This window comes from Chamaea fasciata, unplaced genomic scaffold (genome assembly GCF_029207755.1).
Source record: "Chamaea fasciata isolate MVZ Bird 193981 ecotype frontalis unplaced genomic scaffold, bChaFas1.0.hap1 SCAF_6, whole genome shotgun sequence".
Lineage (NCBI taxonomy): Eukaryota > Metazoa > Chordata > Aves > Passeriformes > Sylviidae > Chamaea > Chamaea fasciata.
Genome location: NW_027094091.1, coordinates 66667754 through 66690843, shown reverse-complemented (window position 1 = coordinate 66690843; position 23090 = coordinate 66667754). Strand labels below are relative to the sequence as shown.

The 23090-nt window shown below is 38.2% G+C and overlaps 1 long non-coding RNA gene across 4 annotated transcripts in view; it reads right to left on the bottom strand.

Annotated features, from left to right (window-relative positions):
• Positions 1–552: 552 nt before the first annotated feature.
• Positions 553–23090, bottom strand: part of LOC136291513 (uncharacterized) — a 31654-nt gene continuing 9116 nt past the window's right edge. The window contains exons 1-10 of one of the 4 annotated variants that reach the window (XR_010721591.1): positions 21455–21497; positions 15740–15803; positions 14994–15116; positions 13111–13247; positions 9361–9516; positions 7552–8007; positions 7137–7442; positions 5512–5642; positions 2272–2388; positions 553–764 (exon numbers count right to left, since the gene is read on the bottom strand). This is a non-coding gene — a long non-coding RNA (uncharacterized lncRNA). Of the gene's footprint in view, positions 765–2271; positions 2389–5511; positions 5643–7136; positions 7443–7551; positions 8011–9360; positions 9517–13110; positions 13248–14993; positions 15117–15739; positions 15804–21068; positions 21340–21454; positions 21498–23090 lie in introns of those variants that run through there. The other 3 variants (XR_010721593.1, XR_010721592.1, XR_010721590.1) reach the window with 3 other exon arrangements.

Here is a 23090-nt window from a genome sequence, read left to right as displayed (position 1 = left end):
CCCTCAGGGCTGGCTCTGCTGTCCCTTTAGCCCATTCTCAGCTGCCCTGCTCTGCTGATCACTGAACAGAGAGCTCTCCCTGCAGTGGGACCCTGCTCACCTAACACCTCTGTACAGAGCTGCTTTGGCACAGGCATCTTGGAATTCCTCTACTGGGGCACCCCGCCAGTGGCTTTGCCTGCTTTGTCTGCAGTGAGGCTTATAAATCCCCAGCCACCTTTGCTTTCTCTTCAGATGCTAACTCTGTTATTCATCTGTGAGAGAAATAAATAAGGGACTCTCTGCCATCCAGTAAGATCTGAGCTACTTTTCGAAACAGCAAACATTTCTTTCAAAAAAACCTCACATCAGAGTTCCCCAGAATGTGTCAGAACTGCATTTCACATCATAGGCAAAATGTTTCTTATTTACGCTACTACATGTGCTTTGACACTGTGCTGCCCACAAGGATCAGCTCCCCTACAGAACCCCAGGGATATCGCCTTACATGTGGCTTTCTGATTTTTTATTTATTTATTGATGTTTTAATGATTGAAATTCTTTCTACTTGATGTTGTTGCATTAATTTAACCCAATTATGATTTTAACATAACAGCCAGCAGCTATCCAGACTCTTTAGATGGTTATCTCTTTACTTTTAAAGATCAGTTATCATTTTTTAATTAATCTCCTTTCTTTTGGATTTCTTTTCTCCAAAGTAAACAAAAACAAAGTAATTAATCATTTCCTGGTTGATTTCTAGAACATGGGCATCTTTTCATCGCCTAAAATGAAAAGGTAAAGAAAAAAAGCTTATTTTATTTATATTACGAGTATCTTCCCACCAGCCACCCCCATTCTGACTTTTCGGGTGAGTTTTATTGCTCCTCTTTTCTACAAATTAGAGTAAGTGCTTTAGCAGTACAATCAACTTTGTGTGTTATGGAGAGAGGCCTGAAATACTGCCAATTTGATACTTCCCTACAAAAGCAAAAAGACTTGTACAAATACTTGCCCCTCATGAAATCTGAAAATTAAACCCACAACAGCCTTTTAATACTAAGCCCTATTTATTTCCCACTATAACTTGTTTAAGCTGAATACAAGGCCACATTTTGGCACTACTTTTCTGTTTTGTTTCATTTCATCACATATGCAACAAGCAATCATCCAAAGCTATGAAATGGTCAAAGACATATTACTGAAGCTTTTAAACAGTGGCTTTAAATACAGAGACAAATCAAACCTCCTTGTAAAACACTACATTCAGTGAAGAATTGCATGGCAGATACGCCAGCAGCCAATATGCTACAATGAAATTAAAATCTACTGGAAATCTACTGCATTTCTCACTTTTTGATCTTATTTTTTGCAATCTCTATCACAGTCACATCCAGCTCTCTGTGTACTCTGCCATGGATTAGGTCTGTCTGCTCCTCACATCATGGAAACTTTAGGCATTTTTCGGGCTAAGAATGTGGTTAAGGGCAATTTGTTCCTTTTCTTTGGTGTACCTACATTTTTTTCCCTCATGATAAAAGCAGTACAAGTCTAGATCAGATCTGTAATGGTGTTTTCCAAAGAAAACATGCTATTACCCTAATTTTGCCCACCAAGGATAGCTGCTCTCCCACAAAGATCTTGCTAATTGACTCCCTTTTAGGCTGCCAATTACAGCACGGCTATTTCCTGAAGATAATTGATCAGAGCACAAAATCTTCGTTAAGCCCTATAAGAGTTCTCCAGATTTGCATGGGAAAAGTCTGCCAGTAGCAAGGCTCAGGTAATTGCACTATTATCTCCCCAAAGTAGACAAAACAGAGCTTTATTTCTCAGTTAAATCTATACTAGCCTTTTAAAGGAAAGGACTGCATTCTGAGCCACACACAAGCAGCACCCTTCTCTGAGTGCCTTCTCCAGAAGGTCACCAAAGCACAGAAATTGGAGTAGAGACTTATACCAGAAATAATACTGTACAAGTCCTTTTGTGGAAGCAAAAGTGTAAATAAAATCCTAGATTATCTTTCCTACTAGCCGACACTCGTTATGTTGCAAACTATTTTCATCTTCACCATTATGAAAAAAAATTCTTTCAAAAATGCAGAATTATAGGTATTGCAAGAAGATCCCTCAGCATATTAGGTTTGCTTGGTTTTTAAAATGGAAGGTATTTTTTCTCCATCTTGCATGCATCTTATTAATCACTGTATGTGCAAACATAACACCTTGAACTTTTACTTGGTTGCCACCCTTCTAAATCACTTTTAGCATTTATTTTTGAAAGCCACTTACAAGTTTTCAATCCTCAGAAAGCTTCTTGACAACAACAATGTGATGGAGGCAACAGTAAAGGATCTCTGTCTTCCACAAAGCAATTAATTACCCATCTTGGAGAACGATTTTCTTATTCTATTTAAGAAGAAAGAAAATAGAAACCAAAAGGTTGAATATATCATGGCCCAGTGGACTAGTGTTGTTTACATAGCTGAATAAAAATCAAATCCATAATGTATCAGTATTTCTTTTTTCTTTTACCCCGAGGTAACACAGTTCCACTGAGGCTGGGGGAATCATCCTTGATGTTCAACACTGTCACAACAGGGCTGCTCTAACCCTGCATTATGCACAAGATTTATTAGCAATACAATTTTTCCCTCATTCTCTTCAAACACTTCACAGTCATTAATTCTGTTTTCTAATCAAACAACACTCTGCAAGGAAGTCTGGAAGTGCCAGGGGTCAGATTTTCAGCTGGTATGAATGAAAGCAGATCTGCTGAAGCATCAGGGACCCGTGTCTACACACACATCTGAAGCTGTGCCTTCTTTGTGGCTCCTCTCCCCAACACATTCTCTGCCACTTAAATTGTGAAAGCACTTCAAGACCCATAAAAAGATACTGTTCTTTCACTTGGCATATCTAAATTTTACTCCAGATTTAGTTCAATTATTACTTTGCCTTTAGACAGCTCTGCCAGACGGACATTTTGGCAGGTATCACAAAAGACATTCGTTATCAGAAATCTGTGTGGCTTTCTGTTTCCTAAACTAGATATTTATTATCTGTGAGCAGCTGATTCTCCATCATTAATTCATGCCCTCATGGTTTCTTGCATTTGTTACTGTGGTCTTTCTTAAATCTTCTTCCAATCCCATATTTTTATTAGGGAAGATTGTTAAACTAGTAATCTAATCTAGGTTTGTTTTATTTGCATTCTCTATATGCTTTCTTCTACTGTTTCAATACAGAGGCATTCTAAGGAGAAAAAAAAAAAAGGTTTTAGGGGTTTTATCGGGATTTTATCCTCACAATCCCTGGTTTATCAAAGTCAGTGCTGGTTGATAGCCAGTTCTTCAAACAATTAGTTTCCCTTTGACTCACCACACAGATCAGAGAAATAAAACCAAACCCTCACCACTTTGTAAATTCAACTAAAGCTCATTTAACTGCTGAACAGCTGGTTTGGAATGTAACTCTTTCACAAAGTGAATGGTGGTTTGTGTTATTTAGCATTAAACAATGGGCCTATGTTACATCAAACACATGCATTAAAAACCTGAGTACAAAGAACTCATTTAAGAAATCATGCACAAGGTAAGCTGTGCTTGTTTCTAGTAGAGAAGGCTTCAAATACAAAGTGGGATTCCAAGGTTTACCAAGCTCTTCTCTTAACATCTAATATTTACAGTAAGCAGCTTGCTGTATATTCAAAGAATGTAAACTTTAAACTGCAGCTACAAATATTTACTATAGATTAGATGTATAAGGAGGATGATCTAGACACGTTAGTACCATTCCCTGCATTCGTGTAACACAGGGCACGAACATAACCCCACAAAAAATGTCAGAGTTGCTGTCACTGCCTCTTCACTGCTGTAACATGGAGCTTTCTTGTCCATTGTGTTCATAGAACACAGAAGGAGCTATTGAGAGCTCATTGACCCATCACGACTTTTCACCTTTCCCTTCCACTGATAAGCTTCAGCTGTAGCAAAATAAAAACTTCAAGCTCAAGAAAAATTATACTCTTCTTGCAAGTTCTACTGCCCAAGTATGAAATATAATAAAACAGGAAAGAAGAAGACAGGAGCAGGAAAATTTACAAAGACTTTAGAAATTCTCTTATTAATAGGATTGGCCATGCCAAATGACAGTCCTCTCCCCCTCCCCACCACCTCTTTCCAAAAGCTGTTTATAGCCATTTCCAAAGCTATTTAATGGATTTCTTTTATCATGTCTACAATTACACTGCTCTTCCGAAATGGAAAGTTTGATTTTAAACTTTCCTGCTTTCATTTAGTGGATTTTCTCATTTGTATAATCCAACTGCTTCTGCTCCTTGGAAAGTATCCTGTTGTTTTTTTAATTTAATATCTCTCTCTTTTGCCAGATATTAGCTGAGACAAAAACTTGCAGCTGCATTTGAAACTAAAAATAAAAAACCAATATATGCTGGAATAATTGTGGTACAGAGGAGTTTGGTCTTGTTCCTAGATTCTGTTCGAGACATTGACACATGGATTGCCATATCATGACACACACCTGCTCAGGGAAATTTTCATCACTAGCAGCCAAAAATAACAAATATTGGACCACTCCAAAGCTTTCATTATGTCTGGTCTCACACCCTGGCTATTCAAGTCAGACCAAAAATTGGACCCATAGGGCACAAGAGATTCTTGGGCTTCTTAAAAAATTTATCCAGAGACAAAGAATTCATAATGCAGATGGATGGGTGGGGTTTTTTTATTTTGCTCCATTCATTCTCCTGCACACAAGCAAGCCTAGAAGCGTGCCCCACTGCTTCTGTGTTTGAGGATGGGTTTATCTTTCTGAGTGCTTCTAGGTCTAGATATTTCTGGGAAAGGCTGAGGGGAATGCAAGACTGGAAGAGGAACCTCTAATGGCTGTTCATCCCTTTTTAAAATGGTTTCTGAATGAAGACAATGTAGTCTCTAAAATGTGCCTGTCTCTTTCCTTTGAGTAAAAAAAGTAAGATTTGATATATACCTTAAATAAAGTAGCTATTTGGGCTGATAAAAATACATGAAATGCACTGCAAATTAAAGCAATACTATTGGTCTCTATGCGGGATAAAATTCATTTCTATGAAGCAAATATAGCTCTTAAAACCCATTTACACACAAACATTTCAGGATTTCCTGGGTGATTTTTCTTACGCTATAACATCACACTACACCATTCTTTATACTGTGATATGCATATAAGCGTTCAACAGTTCCAGTAGAATTTATATAATGCAGAGATACTTTGACATAAATTGTACCAACAGAGTAATCACTATCCCATAAATTATTTCAGACCAGTTGCAGGGCAACACTTTTCCTCCACACCTAATCCAGTGGGACATATTTCTTTAAAAACCCCAGTAAAGCTTTTTATCTTGTATTCTAAAAATAGTCTGACGGCTTTCACGGACGGGACAACCAAAAGTACTCCCTTCAAATTCCAACCACAATTTAGAAGGGTGCAAAAGAGAAAAATGGAGTCCTATTTTAAATAAACACATACCTTTGAAGTCTGTGAAGAATTTCCTTCTTTTTAGCAATTTCATGCACAGTGCCAGCAGTCATCTCTTGTACAGCAACTTCTCTGAAGTAGCTCCAGTTCCAGTAGATGTAACTTCCTCCATGTATCTCTGCCTGGAAAATCCAACTAGGATGTCAGCAGAAAACCTCAAAAACCAAGGTCCAGATCCTCATAGGTGGATAAGAGGGAGTAAGACATCCTAGTAAGAATTGGGTGTTTTTGCAGATATGTGTCTCAATTGTTTATTGTTTATGGCAACCACTTCTTGTGAAAACACCAAACATTTTCACTGATTTGAAAACTGTCTGTTTGTCTAGAGAGTGTGTGGATGTCCCATCTCTGGAAGTGTTCAAAGCAAGGTTGGATCAGTAACCTGATCTAGTGAGTGGCATCCCTGCCCAGGGCAGGTGGCTTGGAACTAGGGGACTTTTAAGGTCCTTTCCAGTTCAATAATTCTGATTCTATTTCAAGTTACCTTTTACTTCATTCAATGCTCATATTACAAAAAAAACTCCTTTGTGAAGCATCACTAAAACAGAATATTTAATAAAATCAGGTTTGGTGATTTGCAATGTTTTTAGCATGGAGCCATTAATCAAATAAAGTTTCCACGTTTAAATTCTTGTATACGAGCAGAAGGCTAAATTTCTCAACTTTGGTAGCTGGTCATGATATTAAGCAGGTAGAAGACACGTAGAATTAATTCATCTCAGGAGTTAACATTTCCTATACATAAATATGCCTAGAGAGGAGAGAGGAACACAACTGCAGTTGTACAAGGGAAAATTCTGTCCCTGCCTGCCACCAGTTTATACCTACCTGACATATATATTGCACCATTTCCTATGGATGAAGTCCCGTATCTAAAACACCATCATCTTGCACTTGAAGAACAGGCTGGTTTTAAATCACTGCTGAAGTTCTGAACTGAATTTCATCAACCCCAGCAACAATAGCAATATTGATTTCTGCGCAATCTAAATTTCATTATATTAGAGGGTCCTTGTGCAAAAACCTCAGCAGACAGTTGAAAAAAAAAGGGAGAGGGTTGTGATGGTGGCAGGCGTGTTGCATGCTGTGCTTTGTTTCCAGGTTTTTGCAGAAGAATGTAGAAAATACTACTACATCTCCTACTATCTCAAGGGAACAAGCTTCTCCAGGAGCAGCTGCAACAGATCAAAGTAGTGGAAGCCTCTAACTCTCATCCTTTTTGGAAGAGCTAAAAAGATAACTCCTGTCTCCCACCCTTGTAATTTACAAATTAATTTCAGCAGAAAAAAAGAATTAATCTGAAGGGCCTTCCCCTCTGCCTCGTGTAATTTAATTCTCACTTCAGATGTAAAGGGTCTGTGGCAAAACTCCACACTTGTTTACAGAAGTTAAGCCCCATGTTTACCCAGTTATAACTAAATAAAGTTTTCTTCCACAGCATTCTGTTTACTCGACTCACTTGGCTCCCTCCACAGTGCCTTTAGTGACACATCCAAACATTTTGTGGTTGGTAGCTGTTGTCTCCTAATCTTTAGTGACAGCTCAGCTCAATCTCTGCTGTTTTCCAGGCTTGGATAGAAGACAGAAAAATAAATATATTTTTTTGTTATACTCACTGACATTTTTCCTCTTTCCTCTTTTCTTTTTTCCTTTCCTTTTTCTTTTCTTTTCTTTTCTTTTCTTTTCTTTTCTTTTCTTTTCTTTTCTTTTCTTTTCTTTTCTTTTCTTTTCTTTTCTTTTCTTTTCTTTTCTTTTCTTTTCTTTTCTTTTCTTTTCTTCAAACACTCTCTTCAACAAAAGTTTTCTGCTTTTTACTTTTAATGACTGAACTTTCAGATTCTGAATTTTAATTGATCTCTGTGGCCTAAGATGTTTCTCACCATGTACTCATGCTCAGGAAAAGAGGTTCCTAGTGACAAAGACTTTAAAGAAATTGTTAATTTATTTGATTTTCAGCATCAATTTTGTACAGCAAAATTTCTGTATAAAGAAAGAACTTCCCCCCCCCTCCCCCCCTTGTTTTTTCCTCACCTCCTTTGCCTTTCATTTTAGAAAGGAAACTCAGCTGGAGATGAGGGGGCAACACTGAAAGAAAAACATGATGAAGAGCAGTCTCAGAAGGCACTTTCTGCCTGTGAGACAGAAAGTCAGTAGTTTTGAACAGATCTGGTCACTTGCAGTCACACAAGCGAGAAGAAAGGGAGAATTTATCAAGCCGACACTGTCTCCCTGCTCCGAGTGCAGAGACCGATCATTTTCTGTCTCTTGGCTAGTCTTTGTAATAAATATAGGCTTGGTGTGTAATGAAAACCAGCTGAGTGTTTCTCAAGGTACAGATGCTTTCTTTTCTTCTGATTCCAGCTAAGATTGTTCTTACTCTTCATAATCTCCCACAGCTGCCAAAAATCCATCTTATCGTTGCATGAGGTGAAGTTTCCATTAACAGCTATTATGGTAGCAGAGGTCAGGCATCCAGTGTCAAATGAGCTGCTAAAGAGAAACACTGTGCTAGAAAATCCTGTACTAGGGAAGAAAACCTCAACTGAGGTGTGTTTTATTATTAATCTGAATCACTGTTATATGCAGATGTGGCTGGGCCGTGCTGCTGACAGACCAGTTTCAGATGTCAGGGAAAAAGACAGGGAAATTTGGGGTGTGGATGAGGTGGGAATACACATCCCCTTGGCTGGTTGAAGAGGAATTTTAATAGTTTTGATGATGTTCATCCTGTCAGCCAAGCAGACTGGCTGCTCCTTAGGCTGAAGGGCTCTAATGAAGGAAGCTTTGGCCATAACATCACTTGCCATTTCAGCACTCACGTTGCTGCAGGTGTGGTTCCTGACTCCCAGTCATGGCTGGGGAATAAAATGAAAGCAATAACCATAATAGCCCTTAGTTTCCAATCACCTAATGGAAAATGAGAAGTTTCCCTCAAGAAAGAAACAGAGCCATCTCAAACATTTTCTTTTTGAGAAGACCTTTCTCTAGTTAAGGCATCTGGATTGAACACATTCTTTGTTGATGGTGAATAACAATATTTTAATGCCCTTCTAGTATGGTGACATAATTTCTTTTGGAATTACCTGCCTGAAACACATTCTGCCTGGAAGACATTTTGACTAGGAACACCCTGAATGTGTCTTTATTAATCTCTATCTACGTGATAAGTGCACCAAATCTATAACATGGGTGGACACACTGTGCAGTGCCAAATGTTAATTGTTAGTGTGCTACACAGTGAACAAAGACAGAAGTAAGGAAATAAAAAATAAGTTTCAATAAATGAAGGAATTGTTTTGCAAACTCCCTCAATTTTAAATTAATGAAATGTGGTTATTTGGAAAAGCCTCACCAAAATATGGAGTACCACAATGTATTTTAAAAATTACTTTTGACATTTGAAAGTATAAAGGAATAAAATATTCTCAGAAAATACTGGCTATTTTTCAAAGAATCACAACATTATTCTTTCTACAATACCTCAATATTGAAGACCCTAAATTCTAAATACAAACTCCACCAAAAATGCCACAGCTGTCAGAAACCAACATTATTGCAATATCTCAGCAACATCCTGCTGAGACGTGGCCACCCTTCTCTTCCAAAAAGCCATCTTGTGAATTTATGTGTTAGGCTGTGTGGAGAATTAGACTTGGTTTGTCAGCCAGCAGCATTTTTGTGTGACATGGAAAACCATTTCCCACACAGAGGTGTGAAGACCCTGCACTGAATTTAGTCCCATGTTTTGCAGCATTAAAAAATCCCTGCTGTAATTAAATCATAACAAAGCTCTTACAAAATTACTCACAGCAAAGCACATGGAACCCCATCTTTGCTGACCTGTTGGAGTAAGTCCAGAGGAGGCCACCAAGATGATCAGAGGGATGGGATGGAGCACCTCTCCTGTGAGGAAAGGCTGGGAGGAGTGGGGTTCTTTGATCTGGAAAAGTGACAGCTTCGGGGTGACCTAATTGCAGCCTTCCAGGACCAGGGAGCCTACAAGAAAGATGGAGAGACACTGTTTACAAGGGCCTAGAGTGACAGGACAAGAAGGAATGGTTTCAAGCTGAAAGAGGGAAGACTTAGATATCAGGAAAAAATTCTTTACAGTGAGGGTGACAATACGCTGGAAGATGTTTCCCAAAGAAGCTGTGGATGCACCATCCCTGGAAACATTCCAGACCAGACTGATGAGGATCTAAACAACCTGGTCTAGTGAAAATCATCCCTGGCCATGGCAGGGAATTTGGAATGAGGTGATCTTAAAGGTCCCTTCCAAGCCAAACTATGGCCTGCAACTTTGGCAGTCAATTGGAGCAAATCCAACACCCAAAACTCTACCACCAGAACCTGGGGAGAAGCTTTCTCCCAAGAGGAAATACACACGAAATACACATTGCTCCGTGGCAATGCCATCACCACAGCCACCTTGACCCCGGGGTCCCCAGGGCCCCACAGGGGCTGGCAGAGAGGGAGCAGTACACGCTCTGTACTGCTGGGGATAAATGGGAAGCACAGGGCATTATCTGCTGTGTCTTCAAAGAGCCCCACAAACAACACAACACTCTTAATCTGTACCTTCTATCACAAAAAAATACAATAGGAGCAGAAAAATGCAGTTCTAAGTAGCTTTTTCTACTCTCCTCCCCTGCTGAAAGCAGAGGTGGACATTTCAGTGATGAGGCCAAATGACCTGAAATAGTCTGCAGCCACTCAGTTCACACAGAGATATACTGTCCTCCTTAGTGCTAAAATGTCAAGAAAGGCATTAAGTCATAGGTTTGAACCAAAGGTATGTTGAATTAAAGAAGCCACTATCTTTTAAATGGATTGATGAAAATGTTTTTCACTTGTCTCAACTACACAGTACCTTGTTCTATGGAACATACAGCCCATAGACACCAAAGTGTTTTGGGTTTTTTAATTTCCTAACTGGGAAAAGACTTATATATATGTCATGATTTCTGGTGGAAATCTGGTGTGTTTCAAAGCATGATGATAATAAGAATACCAGATTAATGCTCATCTCAGTCAGATTAATGGCATGAAAATGTACGTTACTGAATAAAGCAGACATATTCTGCTTTTTAGAATTACACTTTGAGCAACTGTAAGAGACCAACAGATTACAAAAAACATTTCTCAAGATGTTGTTTATGTTGAAACAAATCTTTTGCAACCTGTATTCTGCTCCTTAATGCTGGAGTCCTCCTTAAATATGACTGAGATTACACAAGGAAAAAATGCTTTAACAGTTAAAACCGTAAAACAGATACAACAGGTCTTAAAGGTCTTTTCCAACTTAAATGACTCTCTGATTCTACAACATCAGCACTTCTATTGTCCTCTCAATATTACAAGCAAAAAGAGCAGTCTGCATCCACAAATCTCTGACAAAATGATTTTCAAGGCTCCTGTAGTTTAGCACATTTCTATCTTCCAAGCAAAATGGGAAGAGAACCCAGACTGAAAGCAGAACAAGGTGGGTTGGCTGAGGAAGGCTGCCACATCTTGCTGCAGGGCTGGCAATCTTTTAAGCTGCCCTTTACATGTCAACTCCCTCTCTTTCCTTCATAAAGAAGGGAGGATTTTACCACCCTACTTGCAAATACATGCAGAGGAAGATATAGGAAGTGGCATCTAAGATGGACAGGACTCCTGAGAAATTGTCACACAAATCACTGATGGATGAGATCAGCAACAATATAAGTATGATAAATTTGAGACAGGAACTGAAATACGAAAAATAAGCAAAACCAAACTAAAATCTGTTTCTACCATCAAGATGCAGCTGTAGACATTAGTGCAACGGGAAGATGTGGAGACAAAACCTGATAGTAAAAAGTTATTGCAGGATACATGGACATAAAAAAATATAGATTTGAAAGCAATGTTAAAAATGCTTGGCTTTTATCAGCATCACACTCAGTGTAGCTCATGATTCTTTTGCTTCCTTAGTATTACAGATTTCTTTGTGGACTACCACCAAACACCAGCAGCTGCAAGGACAGGGAAGGGGCTGATTTAATGTAGCAGCTCCCTTACTTCCTCTTGTTTCTGTCTTCCTCACAGTAGGAATCCATCACATTTATATGCACCAGAGCAGAAATAACAGTATTTCCAGTTAAAACTCTAACACAAATTAAGCTCTGCTTTGTTGGTTACTATTAAGTCAGGAAATACTTTTTTTCCTGAGAATTTTTTTATAAAAGTCAGATGTTTTAATCTGTGTTTCTCAGACACACTTCTGATTTCATTAAAAATTGACTGCATTAAAAATTGAAAGTATGACATTTGTTTAAAAAAAAAAATAGATTGAGAAAATATTAGCACAATCATGGCACAAATGCCTTTTGTCACTGTACCATACTCTCTTGATTAAGGTCCTTGATCAAACAATGTGTTTTTTGATGCTTTACAATCCCTTGCCTTGTTGAACCTGGTGCTTCATGAGAGGTGGCTGAGCCCTAGCCTGCAGGGGAACAGGGGTGCATAAAAAAATCCAATGTAGTTTTCACTTGTCATCATATCCACACTCCCAGACAGATTTTTCATTGGGGCACCTTTTGGGTTTCTTTCCACAGATAATTGAATTTCCAAGTAAAACATGAAATGAACAGTTTTACATTAAAAAAATAGATTTGATAAATAACTTTCAACCTGTCCTACTCATTATTATACACTTAGTATTTCCATGTGTGCTGAGGAGATGATATTACACCTGGGTTAATCATACATGCCCTGAAATACATAACTGCACCTTCAGCATCTGCAGGAGAGTTGTGACAGGCTGGCAAATAACCCAGGAGCTGCACCAGACCCTGTTTCCGAGTTTAGCAGCAGGAAAATAAAAGTATCAGAGGCAACAGGGCAGTGGAGCACAGCAGTGTGTAGTTGCAAGTTGGGCTGGTTTTATTCTCTGCACAAGCAGAATGGTGCATGGCTTATTTTTCTGTCAGTGAGCCAGGAGTTGATAGGTAGTGGGGCTGAGTCAATCCAGAGGTAACTGGAGGGAGTTTCGCCCACACTCCAGCAGTGTCCTCTCAGCACAGTGGTGGCTACTTCCAGCAGCAACTCTCTTCTCCCCTCCACCTCCTCTGCCCTTTTCATTGTTACTGCAGCACTCAATAAGGTAGCAACATATGTGCTGTTTTTTCCCAGTCCAGCAATAGTAAGTGTTAAGTAGATGATAGCTCCAAAATGCAATGTGTATATCATATTTTGTGACTAACACGGTCTCCCAATCAGGACATTTTGATCTTCCAGCTATAGCTAGGGACTTTGGCAGGAAATTATCTTTTTACATGCTCTCATAAACTCTGAAAAAGTCTGGTTTTGTTTCGCTCTTTCTGCTAAAGAACACCAATAGTTTGTCTTTGGTTTCCCAGCGCATGTTTACCAAGCTGATAAAGACTGCAAGACGGATCGAAAGAAACACTTGGTTTATTTTCTTTTCTTTTGGCAGTGATAAGAGTGTGGAATCCATCTTAAAACCAGGAGAAAAATAATTGGCGTGTCCCAGTTATTTTTTATACACAGGCACACATGAATGCATGCACACACACAGATTTTAGGGGTTTTTATGGGTACCTTCTTGACTTGCAGCCAAGCCATGTCAATGCGAGCCAGCTCATGTATTTAATTGTATCAGCATATAATGGCAGACAGATTTTCTTCCTTTCTGTCCTGCAGCACGAGAAGCTTTTCTAGGAAAGCTTGCTTTTTCACTAGGAAAGAGGAGAGTGCATGGTAAGGGAAGTAAACCCCTTGTTTCAATTGTTCAACAGAGATTAAAAACACAGACACATCTAGATGATAAACTGAAACACAGTATCGTGCCCTCTGTGTAATTTATGAAATACATGCCTGAAGTAATAAACACCTCAGGGAATAGTTAGTGGTGAGTTGAAGCCTTAAGTGTGGTGGTTACATTAAAATCAGGCTAGACTAGCTTAATGTTTTGCTTTTAGGTACAGGCAACAAAACAGAAGCTGCAGTCCAAAATTCAGAAAAATCTGTTGAACTTTCAGCCCTCTGTGTCTCTGTCTCCCTTTCCACAAACACACAATCCTCTCAGTAAATTCTAGCCAGAAAATAACAAAAAAAAAAAAAAAAAAAAAAAAAAAAAAAAAAAAAAAAAAAAAAAAAAAAAAAAAGCTTGGAAAACACAGATATTACTATTTGGTTCTTATGGTCAACATTCAGCAAAAATGATTATGTGCAAAAAAATATGCTTTAAGCCTTTTAGGCTTAAAAATTACATTAGAGAACTAAAAGGACTGCAAGTGTGTTGGGTTGAAGGTAAGGTCATTGCTTGCCAGCAGGCTATGACTGACTCTAATTAAACATTTTTTATACCACTCATCTGCGGCTGGGGAACATGTCATTAAAACACAGGAAACATTAATCTGCAGATTAATGCTATAAAAAGGAAAACTTTTACACAAACTTTACCCAACAATTAAAAGAAGCTTACAAAAACATTAACCCCTGGAATGCTACAACACCACCACTGAGTAACAGCCCCAAGTGGATGTTACTCTGGTAATTACCTGTTTCTTCTTCAAGTCACACCAGTTTTGCACCAGTGTAAGGGTACTTCTCCCAATTCTGTTCCACTCTTTTGCATTCATACTCAAAGACCTTAAATTAGGGAATTGGTTATGTGTGTTTTTACTGCATTTTGACTATTTGAAACAAACTTCAAATGCTTTCCAGAAAAATGGTGGGTGATCACTCTATAAATCCCTATGTCTCAGACTAGTCAAGAGCCCAGCATATACTGTTATTTATTCATTATTTATTTTTATCAAGCACTGTGGTCCATCTTGAAGCAATTGCATTGCTGTGTGAAGGCATCTCCATGCTAGCTCCATCTGCTTACGAAACCAAGTAATGTTTTGGGGTAGGAGGATAGAGAGAGAAGGGGATTTATGGATGGACACAGATTTCTATGCCCTTGTCTGTTTACGAGAAGTATGCAAAATTTGCTGTTGCTTCTGAGGTGATATTTAGTTCTTGCACTGAATCCCCTCATTTATTCTCTTTCCTTTCCGTAAGGAGTTATATTTAAGTTCAAACCCCTTGAAAAGGGGTTTATAGAGATTAGAAATGGTAACATTAATTTTGTCTTGGATTTTATAAGTCTATATATACCTACAGAGAGCACATTCAGTATTTTTTGTAGATATGCAACTAAATTTGAGGACATATTCCTTCTATTGGAACCTGTATATGCATATGTATAGATGAAGAAAGAGAACATTTATATTTAACTTTTCAATCTGCACTTTTAGAAATGTAGCACTTAGTTTCACCAGTAGCATATTATCACTGCTTTTGCTTTTCAGGTTTTTTCATAACAAAAGGTCTGTCATCCAGTCCTCACTGTTACAAAAGCATTTAGTTAAACTAGTTAAACAAGTTCAGATTGTTGCTGGAACCAGGGTGGAAATATTTACAGTCAAACTCACCTGGCTTCAAGTATTGTTCAAAAGTTGAAACCCAGCCCAGTCTTGGAAGTTCACGAAGGTTCATTAGCTTATTTGAGCAAAACTCAGGCTCGTTTTCAAGTAAACTTTGGCTGATATTTAGTTCTAGATAAAGGGCACAGTATGATAGTGATATGATTAAAATGGCTCGAATGAAAACCCTCTGTTCCCTCTTGTGAAGTGGAAGAGAAACATTATTGTTTTGGTTACCCATTCAACACTCGTAAAATCGGCCACTCACTTTTGGAGCGAGGTTTACTGCTTGTGCTCACAAATACTCATCAAGCAGCCAAAGGATTTACACAGTCAGCTAAGAAAATACATAATGTGGGCAAGTGAAAGCATGGCTGGTTATTTAAGGAGTTAAAATGGCTCCAAAACTGGAATGAGCCAAGTGTGTTCTACCTTAGCAAGAGACAAAAAGGGAAAACAGCATCCTCTAAATCCTTACAGACTTAAAACTCTATTCCACATCATTATCAACACTTGACACATTTAAAAATTAATTGTTTCTTATTGTCCATTAACCCAGTGACCCAGATTTTACTGCAGCTCAGATCAAAACAAAAATCTTTTAATCAGACGGGAATGGAAGATCCTTAATGAAGTTTAAGGACACACTGAGACCTGGTCTGTCCTACCATGCCATACTGCATGTCACTAATCTGCAGAGAGCTACAGCTAGTTTGTCAGGATTAAACAAGGGAGGAATGAGAAAGTATTATTACCTCCTCTGAGGCTTCAAATCAGTTGTCAGTCTGCTGTGATGACCCTGGCCACCTCCAAGGCTCCCTGGAGAAAGAAGGAAAGGAAATTAATAAATAGGGGTTCCTAAAGAGGGCTGCAGCTCTAAAGAGCATCCACTGCTCTCTTTTTTCATCCCATAGTATATTGTGAAGAAAGACTGCCTAAACCATATGAAAATATAATAAAATGCATATGTTTCTTTTATATATGGAAAAGGTATGTAATTAGTTTTAGCTTAAAATAAGAAAAAAAAGGGCTGGATGAATGTGTGCTCACTATAAAAGAAAAAAGAGGACTTTTATCTTTCCTTTTTTTTTTTTTTAAGAAAGCCTCTTCTTAAAAATTCCCAGTAAAACAAGCAGATGGACTAATTTCACTTAAGCTAAAAATAATACACAATTGGAGAAAGCCAAACTTGAGTCTCCCTTTGTAGGGAGTGTCAGGTATATTAAGAGGGATCCACATTTTCTTTGGTGGCTTGAGACAGGAGTCAAAGGCATACCTTTGCTGCTTAACAAATCATTATCTTTACCTTTACTACTTAAGAAAAGAGGACCAGAAGTCTCAGCTGAGTATTGAACCTTCTGGTTGTCCACATAGTTTTTAGTTCATTCCCTGGCTCCGCTTTGGAGTCTTCCAGCCAGCTCTCTTCAAGGTGAATGTGGAATGAAGAATTTTAATCCTGATGCAATGTGGATTCAAGGAGGGACATGCTCCATGACTCTGGATCTAGCTCTACCTTGGTTTGTGCTTAATGATATAAGTACAACTGAATGGATTTTTCAGAGGCATGGTAATGTTTTCAAGAGGCAAGAAAGGCTTTCAGGAAACAGCCTTGCCCTGTGCTCTTATGGGATGTTAGAAAATCTAGTGCAAGTTTAATTAGCATATATTCAGATATGACCAAGTCCCAGTATTACTTCTCTGTACTGCCCCTCTTTTCAAGAAGTATGCCAGGAAATCAAGGCAATTTCACAAAATTCCAGGTTTGATTGTGGACACTGTTTGATACAGTGTGAAAATAACAGACCTTCTATTTAAAGCATAGATCTGCTCTTCCTAAAAAAGTGGAGTATACCAGATCTTGGGTTTCTCCTGATCAGCTACTTGTAATTTTTCTACTTAACCAAGGGAATTTTCCTTCTTTCAGCTCAGTCTGAGCTTTTTCTTACATTTTCTCTCCCCTGACCTGCTGAGGAGGGGAGTGACAGAGCGGATTTTGTGGGCACCTGGCGTCCAGCTCAGGGTCAACCCACCACACAAACCAAGCAACCAAAATCACAGGGTTAAGCATGAGGAGTAAAGGTAGAGGGAAAGGGCAAAGAGAGAAAGGGGAAGGGAGAAGTAGGAAAGGAGATGGATCTTTTTGAGAGGTGGTAAAAAACAACTTAAACAATACTTTCACTCATAAAAACTAAACCAAAATTAATCACAACCTCAAAAATATAGATCTTCCATATTTATACCAGGTTGCCCTTTGGAATACAATCACATTTGATATCATGGCTATGCAGGGTAAATAGTACTAGGTAGTCTAATTTCTATTTACAATTTAAAGTATTTCTGAAGAGGGCAATCCCTGAGTGAAGAAAGAATGTAAACTCAGAATACGTGTTCAGTAACATTTGCTTAGTGAAAAAAATCTTTAGAGTTGCTACTGTGGCTCACTATTAAATCTGAGTAGCTGGGTCTGAATGATTTATGTGCTAAGTTATTAAAAGTAAATCAAATAAACGCATGGGAACACCAGTCAGACCGTTTGCTCCCACTAAATCCCCCTCAGGTTATTTCTCATATATCAGCAGTGTGGCCAAGCAGACTGCAGGACTGTTCAAGTGTCATGATAATATTTTGGCATCTTCAATAAGCAGTGACAAAGGGGAAGACTTCTGACACTTTCAAAAAAGGGTTTTGGAAGTATTTAGTCATATAATTATGACAAGTTGTGTTAATTAATGCTGAGGACCCTTCTCGTGTCACTTTCCTTAATTTGCATTTATCTTGGTGTCTTGAACATTTTTGGGACATATTTGAGACCCTATGAAATATATTTATGTACATGAAACATAAAATACATTTCCAGAGTATCAAGCCTGCAGTCTTACTGTATTTTCTTCTTCCAAGTTTCACAGTGATTAAGTTTCAACATCAGTTTTCCTAATGAGTCATAATATCTGAAAATGATTTTACTATAATTCATTTTGAATCATAGAATGAATCACAGAATGGTTTGGGTTAGAAGGCACCTTAAAGATCAGCCAGTTCCAGGCTCTCTGCCATGGGCAGGGACACCTTCCTCTAGATCAGGTTTGCTCTGATGGTAGGGACAAATTAAAGCTAAGTTAAGCAAGGTAAAAAAGATGTAAAATATATCTTCAATCAAAAAGACTTACAGGCATCGTCTCGGGCTTTTTCCCAGTGTGACTATTCTGCACAGAATATTGCAAACCATATATAAATTACATTCATTTTTATAAGGATATCTTTCAAATTATGTTCTCTGTTGTGGAAACTTTCCCATACACTAAGAACTCCCATCATATTTTACTTTATTCTAATCCCAGTTATGCTTGTCAGGATTCATGAAAGCTCAGTGCACTCATTCAAGCTGTGAGAGAACAGACTTTAGAGGACTATGCCTTTTTGGACTGCTCTTCTTTCAGGTTCACCTATGATGAAATAAATAGTTTGGGCCCATGTTGTTCCTCAAGGAGGCTTACAAAGAAATTGTCCATATTTAGGATCTCAGCCAGTGAAACAATTTCCCTTTCATATTCTTTCTTACTGGAACACCAAGATGGAAAATTCATCATATTTGCTGAAGGAATGAAACATGTTTTTATGTATGAGCATGCTCCCCAATTAACCAGTTCCCATGGCTGTCATAGACACACATAAATGTCACTAGTTTATATCAGTAGATATATGTTCTGACCTGAAAAATTGTCACCATTTCTAAATTGGGGTGTATTTCTGAAACTGCCTTTGGAGAAGTCTACCCATCACTTCTGAAGACACATCTCACAGTGCTTTTCAGTGTGACATGTTTATCACACAGGACTTGAAAAAATGCACAATTAAAGTAATTTGTTTGGACATCATATTCCTACTTCTATCGTCGCTTCTCTCTAAATTCACAGCTAATCTTCATACTCTGAAACGGGTTATGAAGTTTCATGGAGCTACTTCTGAGGACCAACATTGCCAAGAATTTATATTTCCTGTTATTTATTAATAAAAACAGGAGTTTCACATAAAAACAGTGTTGGTACTCAGTGTTTTCTTTCCACATAAAATATTGGCTTTCTTAAAAACCAACAAAACCCATTAATATCCCAACATCATTTTCTTTCTAGAGAACCTCTCCTGGTGTCCAATGTAAGTTAAGTTGGTTGATTTGTATTCCCAAGGATTAGGTTCTCAGCTAGACTGCAAAATACAGGTTCTGGGAACCTTCATAAGGGGGCCACCATTCTTCTCTGATGGCCAAAAAAATGGCAGATGAAAATGGCAGTACATCTATGCCAGCACAAGTAGCACAGAAAGTTCTCTTAATGAATCCTCACATAAACTGCAGCCAAAAAAGAGATTTCAGCCAAACTTTTCAGTATTTGTATTGCCTCTTAATCAACAGACAACACAGAGGAAGCATTTCTTATGCTGGGAAAAAAACCCTTATTTTTAAATAGCTTCTATTTTCCTATTAAAGAATAACACTTTCATAAAATAAAATACTCATATTAATGAGCCTTCTGTACTGACCAACGGGGAAAGACCAAACAGTCAAATATGAAATTATTCTTATTGATTCTTATTTCATTACACTCGAGGAATAGTCTGCAAATATCATCTGCAGGTAAATCCTGGAATTAATTTGACACAAACTACAGCTCAAGACCACCTCTGAGTAAAAAAAATCAGTCCTATCCATTCCATTTTTTCCAAGCCATTTTCAAATTCCAGAAGAAATTTTAAAATCCTCAAAAAATAGTAATGCTATGATGGAGAAAAACAAATAACTATTTATTAGTGCTATAGCTCATTTAAGATGCCATTTCAGATTCTAAAAAAGCTGACTTGCATCAAAAAATAAGGAATTTTTTAAAAAACAAGTTACCATTGGGCATTAAAAATAGATATATAGATAATTCTGCAAGTCTTTGGAAGTTCTGAAGAAAAAAATGAGTTTTTGTCTCAAAGAACAGGCTGTGTATTCCCCTCCCTACAATCAGAAAAGGTTAAGCTATTCTCTGAGCCACTTATTTTTGGGTCAGCAAAGTAATAGCACTGCTAAAATGTAAGGTTTCATCTTTCAACAGGAAATGTCTGCCTGGAGAAGGATTTTCTTTCTCAGCAGTCCTGAGTTTATGGTAGCAATCACTTACAGTTCAGGGAAAGTGAAGGAGAGAACAAGCACCAGGCACTGTACACAAAACTTGACAGAAAAGCTGAACAACTTCTCGAAATGGGCTGTTTCTATCCCAGAGGAAAAGTGGTAGGTGTTCTCTGACACTGCCTAGTTTATTTACAGAAATCAATAAGGTGTTCTTTTCTCGAGCACAAGTAAAATCAAGAAACAAGAGACAGTTTTCCTCTCACTTTTCCAAACCTCTCTAAGTCCAAACGCTCTCCCAGCAGCAGTTTCCTCAGGGACACCTTCTCCATGCAACACTGAGCTCTGTCTCCTGTCCCTTTACCAGCTCCTACATCAGATTCTTTCATCTTTTCCTCATCTCTCCCACAGATAGGCAAACAATCAGAAAACAGAGGCTGGGAGAACTTTTTTTCCTTCCAATTGCCTTCAGTGATCCTTTCCTGTGTCCTGTGAGGAGACCCCGTATTGGTGACTGCATGACACCCTTTCGGGTGGCACCACAGGTTTTACAACTGTTTCATATCCTTTAAGGCCCTAAAATTGCACTGACCCACTAATTCGCTTACGTTTTCAGGAAACTTAGTCTCACTACAGAGTTTATTTTTCTCATTTTCTTTCTTCCATTTAAATAATTTTTACTATATTTTAATAATGCATTTTAAAGCAGTGATGATCAATACAAAGAGGGTATTCCCCAGAAAACAAGACTATATGAAATAAGCAGAATACCTGGAAAACAACATTAGATTAATATCTGTCACTGGTTAACAGGGGAAAAAAATTACCCAGAAGGGAATGCTGTTATCTGAAAAATTCCAATGGTTAGCCAGGAAAAGCCAGGAAAAGAACCTTTTCAGAGTCACAAAGATGAATTGTAGATTTCTGAGGAGCTGCCGCTCTATTCATTGATTTAGTGTTTTCTCATGCTAACAAACCTCGGAGCATGAAAGATAAGGCTCTCATTTCATCAGTCGCCTCCAAAGCACAGGTACAACTGCTGCCTGTAGGAGCATAGAAGGAAATGAAAGTACACCATGGGTGATTTTCATGAGGCAATGGTACTTTTTCTTTTGGAGCCCCAAAAGCAACCAGTAGTGTCTTTATATGGATATCTCAAAGTTACAGCAGCAACAATAGCATTAGATAATTCTGACACAAAAAAAAAGCTGAGGTGGAGTAACCTCCACTTTCAGGATGGAGGTCCTGTTTAAGCCTAGCTGGACTACCAGCTCATTTCAAGCTTTCTGCTGAATTTATATTGAGTGCTAATGATCTCCAGCTAATTCCAGATTGGAGTTAAGAGCTTACAACAGAAACTGACCTTTGCTGTCCCCAGAGGAAAAGAGGGAGTGAAATGATTATCTGAGGCTATTTGTTAGCTCTGAAAACCCACTTAATGGATCAATAAATCAAACAGTGAATGAAGCTGGTTTAGAAAGCAGGTGTGTGGATTCTAGTGCTAAATAGGTGTTTCATGTGAGGGAACAGTGTGGGTTATGTTAGCCTGAATGAAATCAGCTGAACTGTGTCCTGTAAATCCCTAAAGCAGGATGACATTTGTTCTAACTTTACTATCCCTTCTTGTAAGAACACAGTAAAACACCCTTGGAAGTGTAGCTTGCACAAAACGTGTCAGCACACCATGCATGTAATATTTGGTGAGTTTTAATGCAGTACACTAGTAATAGACAAGTGCCTGAGTGTTTGTGAAGGTAGATCAGTCAAGGGCTGCCAGGAAACATCAAGGACTGCTTAGTGTCCACATTTAGTGTGTTTTCTAATTTAAGAAATAAATTCGGTGATAACTGAAGATATACTCAGTTGTCAAAGATAAATGATGGACAGGACAAAAAGAGGACCAGGTTGCTTAAGAAAATTAAAAGCAAGTGAAGTCCTAAACCTCATCTTTCCTGTCCTGCCCATGGCATGGCATAAGGGAACTCCAGAGACAAGTGCTTTTTCCAAGTGATATTCAGCTAACCAGCAGATGTAGAGAAAACTACCATAGGAAATGTTGCAAGAGCCACACTCATTATCCCAAGAGTGCTTCACTAGTCCATTGGTAAATCAATGGTTTTCAATGAAAGAGTGACATTTAAAAGGCTTTCAGAATATCTGTCCTGGAATATTTTGAGATTTTGTCAGTTTAGGGTTTTTTAATTGTTAAAATATGCCAGACTGGGATTTCTTTTACAAAAAATGGTAGAAATAGTAGAGAAACAGGTTTGCTCTCTGACAACACATAATACTTCAGTTTATGGAAATTTGAAAGGCACTATGTGTTACAATGTGCTGTAGTGCACCACAACACTCAGAGTGTTCACTCAACAGAAAGATTTACTCAGTAAAGTCACACTTTTTCCAACTTTTCTCATTACATGTTCATGTAATACAGTGGAATAAGTCCAGAGCCTTATTCCATTCTGTGTTAAATAAATAAACACAGAACAAGTAGATAGCACAAAAACTTATTTTTCACATCACGGATCTCTTAAGATAGAGTCCATATGAATGTCCCCTTGCCCCAAGAAAACTTTGTAGCAGCAGCCTGGACTATGATTCTTGTGATAAAGCCAATTCCAAACCAATACCCACTGATATTATCACTACAGCACCTTCCTCCATACAAATATTTCCCAGACAGTACATTTTTGAGCTAAATCCAACAATCATCCTGAAACAGCATTTTCCAAACGTTTTCCAGTCCTTAACAGGCAGTGTCTAGTAAAGCATTTAGTATAACCTCAGCAGAAGGAAACCTGTACTTCCAGTAAATCTTTCTAAGCATTCAGAGAATATTAAATTGGAAGGAACTGTTAGTCTGTTGGGATGTGATAAAAATTCAGTATCAACATAAACAGTTACAGAACTTGCTTAGCATCAAACAAAATCAGGGGCAAAATGCTTAGCTTAAATCAGGAAAATTGTATGCACAAAGCCAGAATGAAGAATGATTA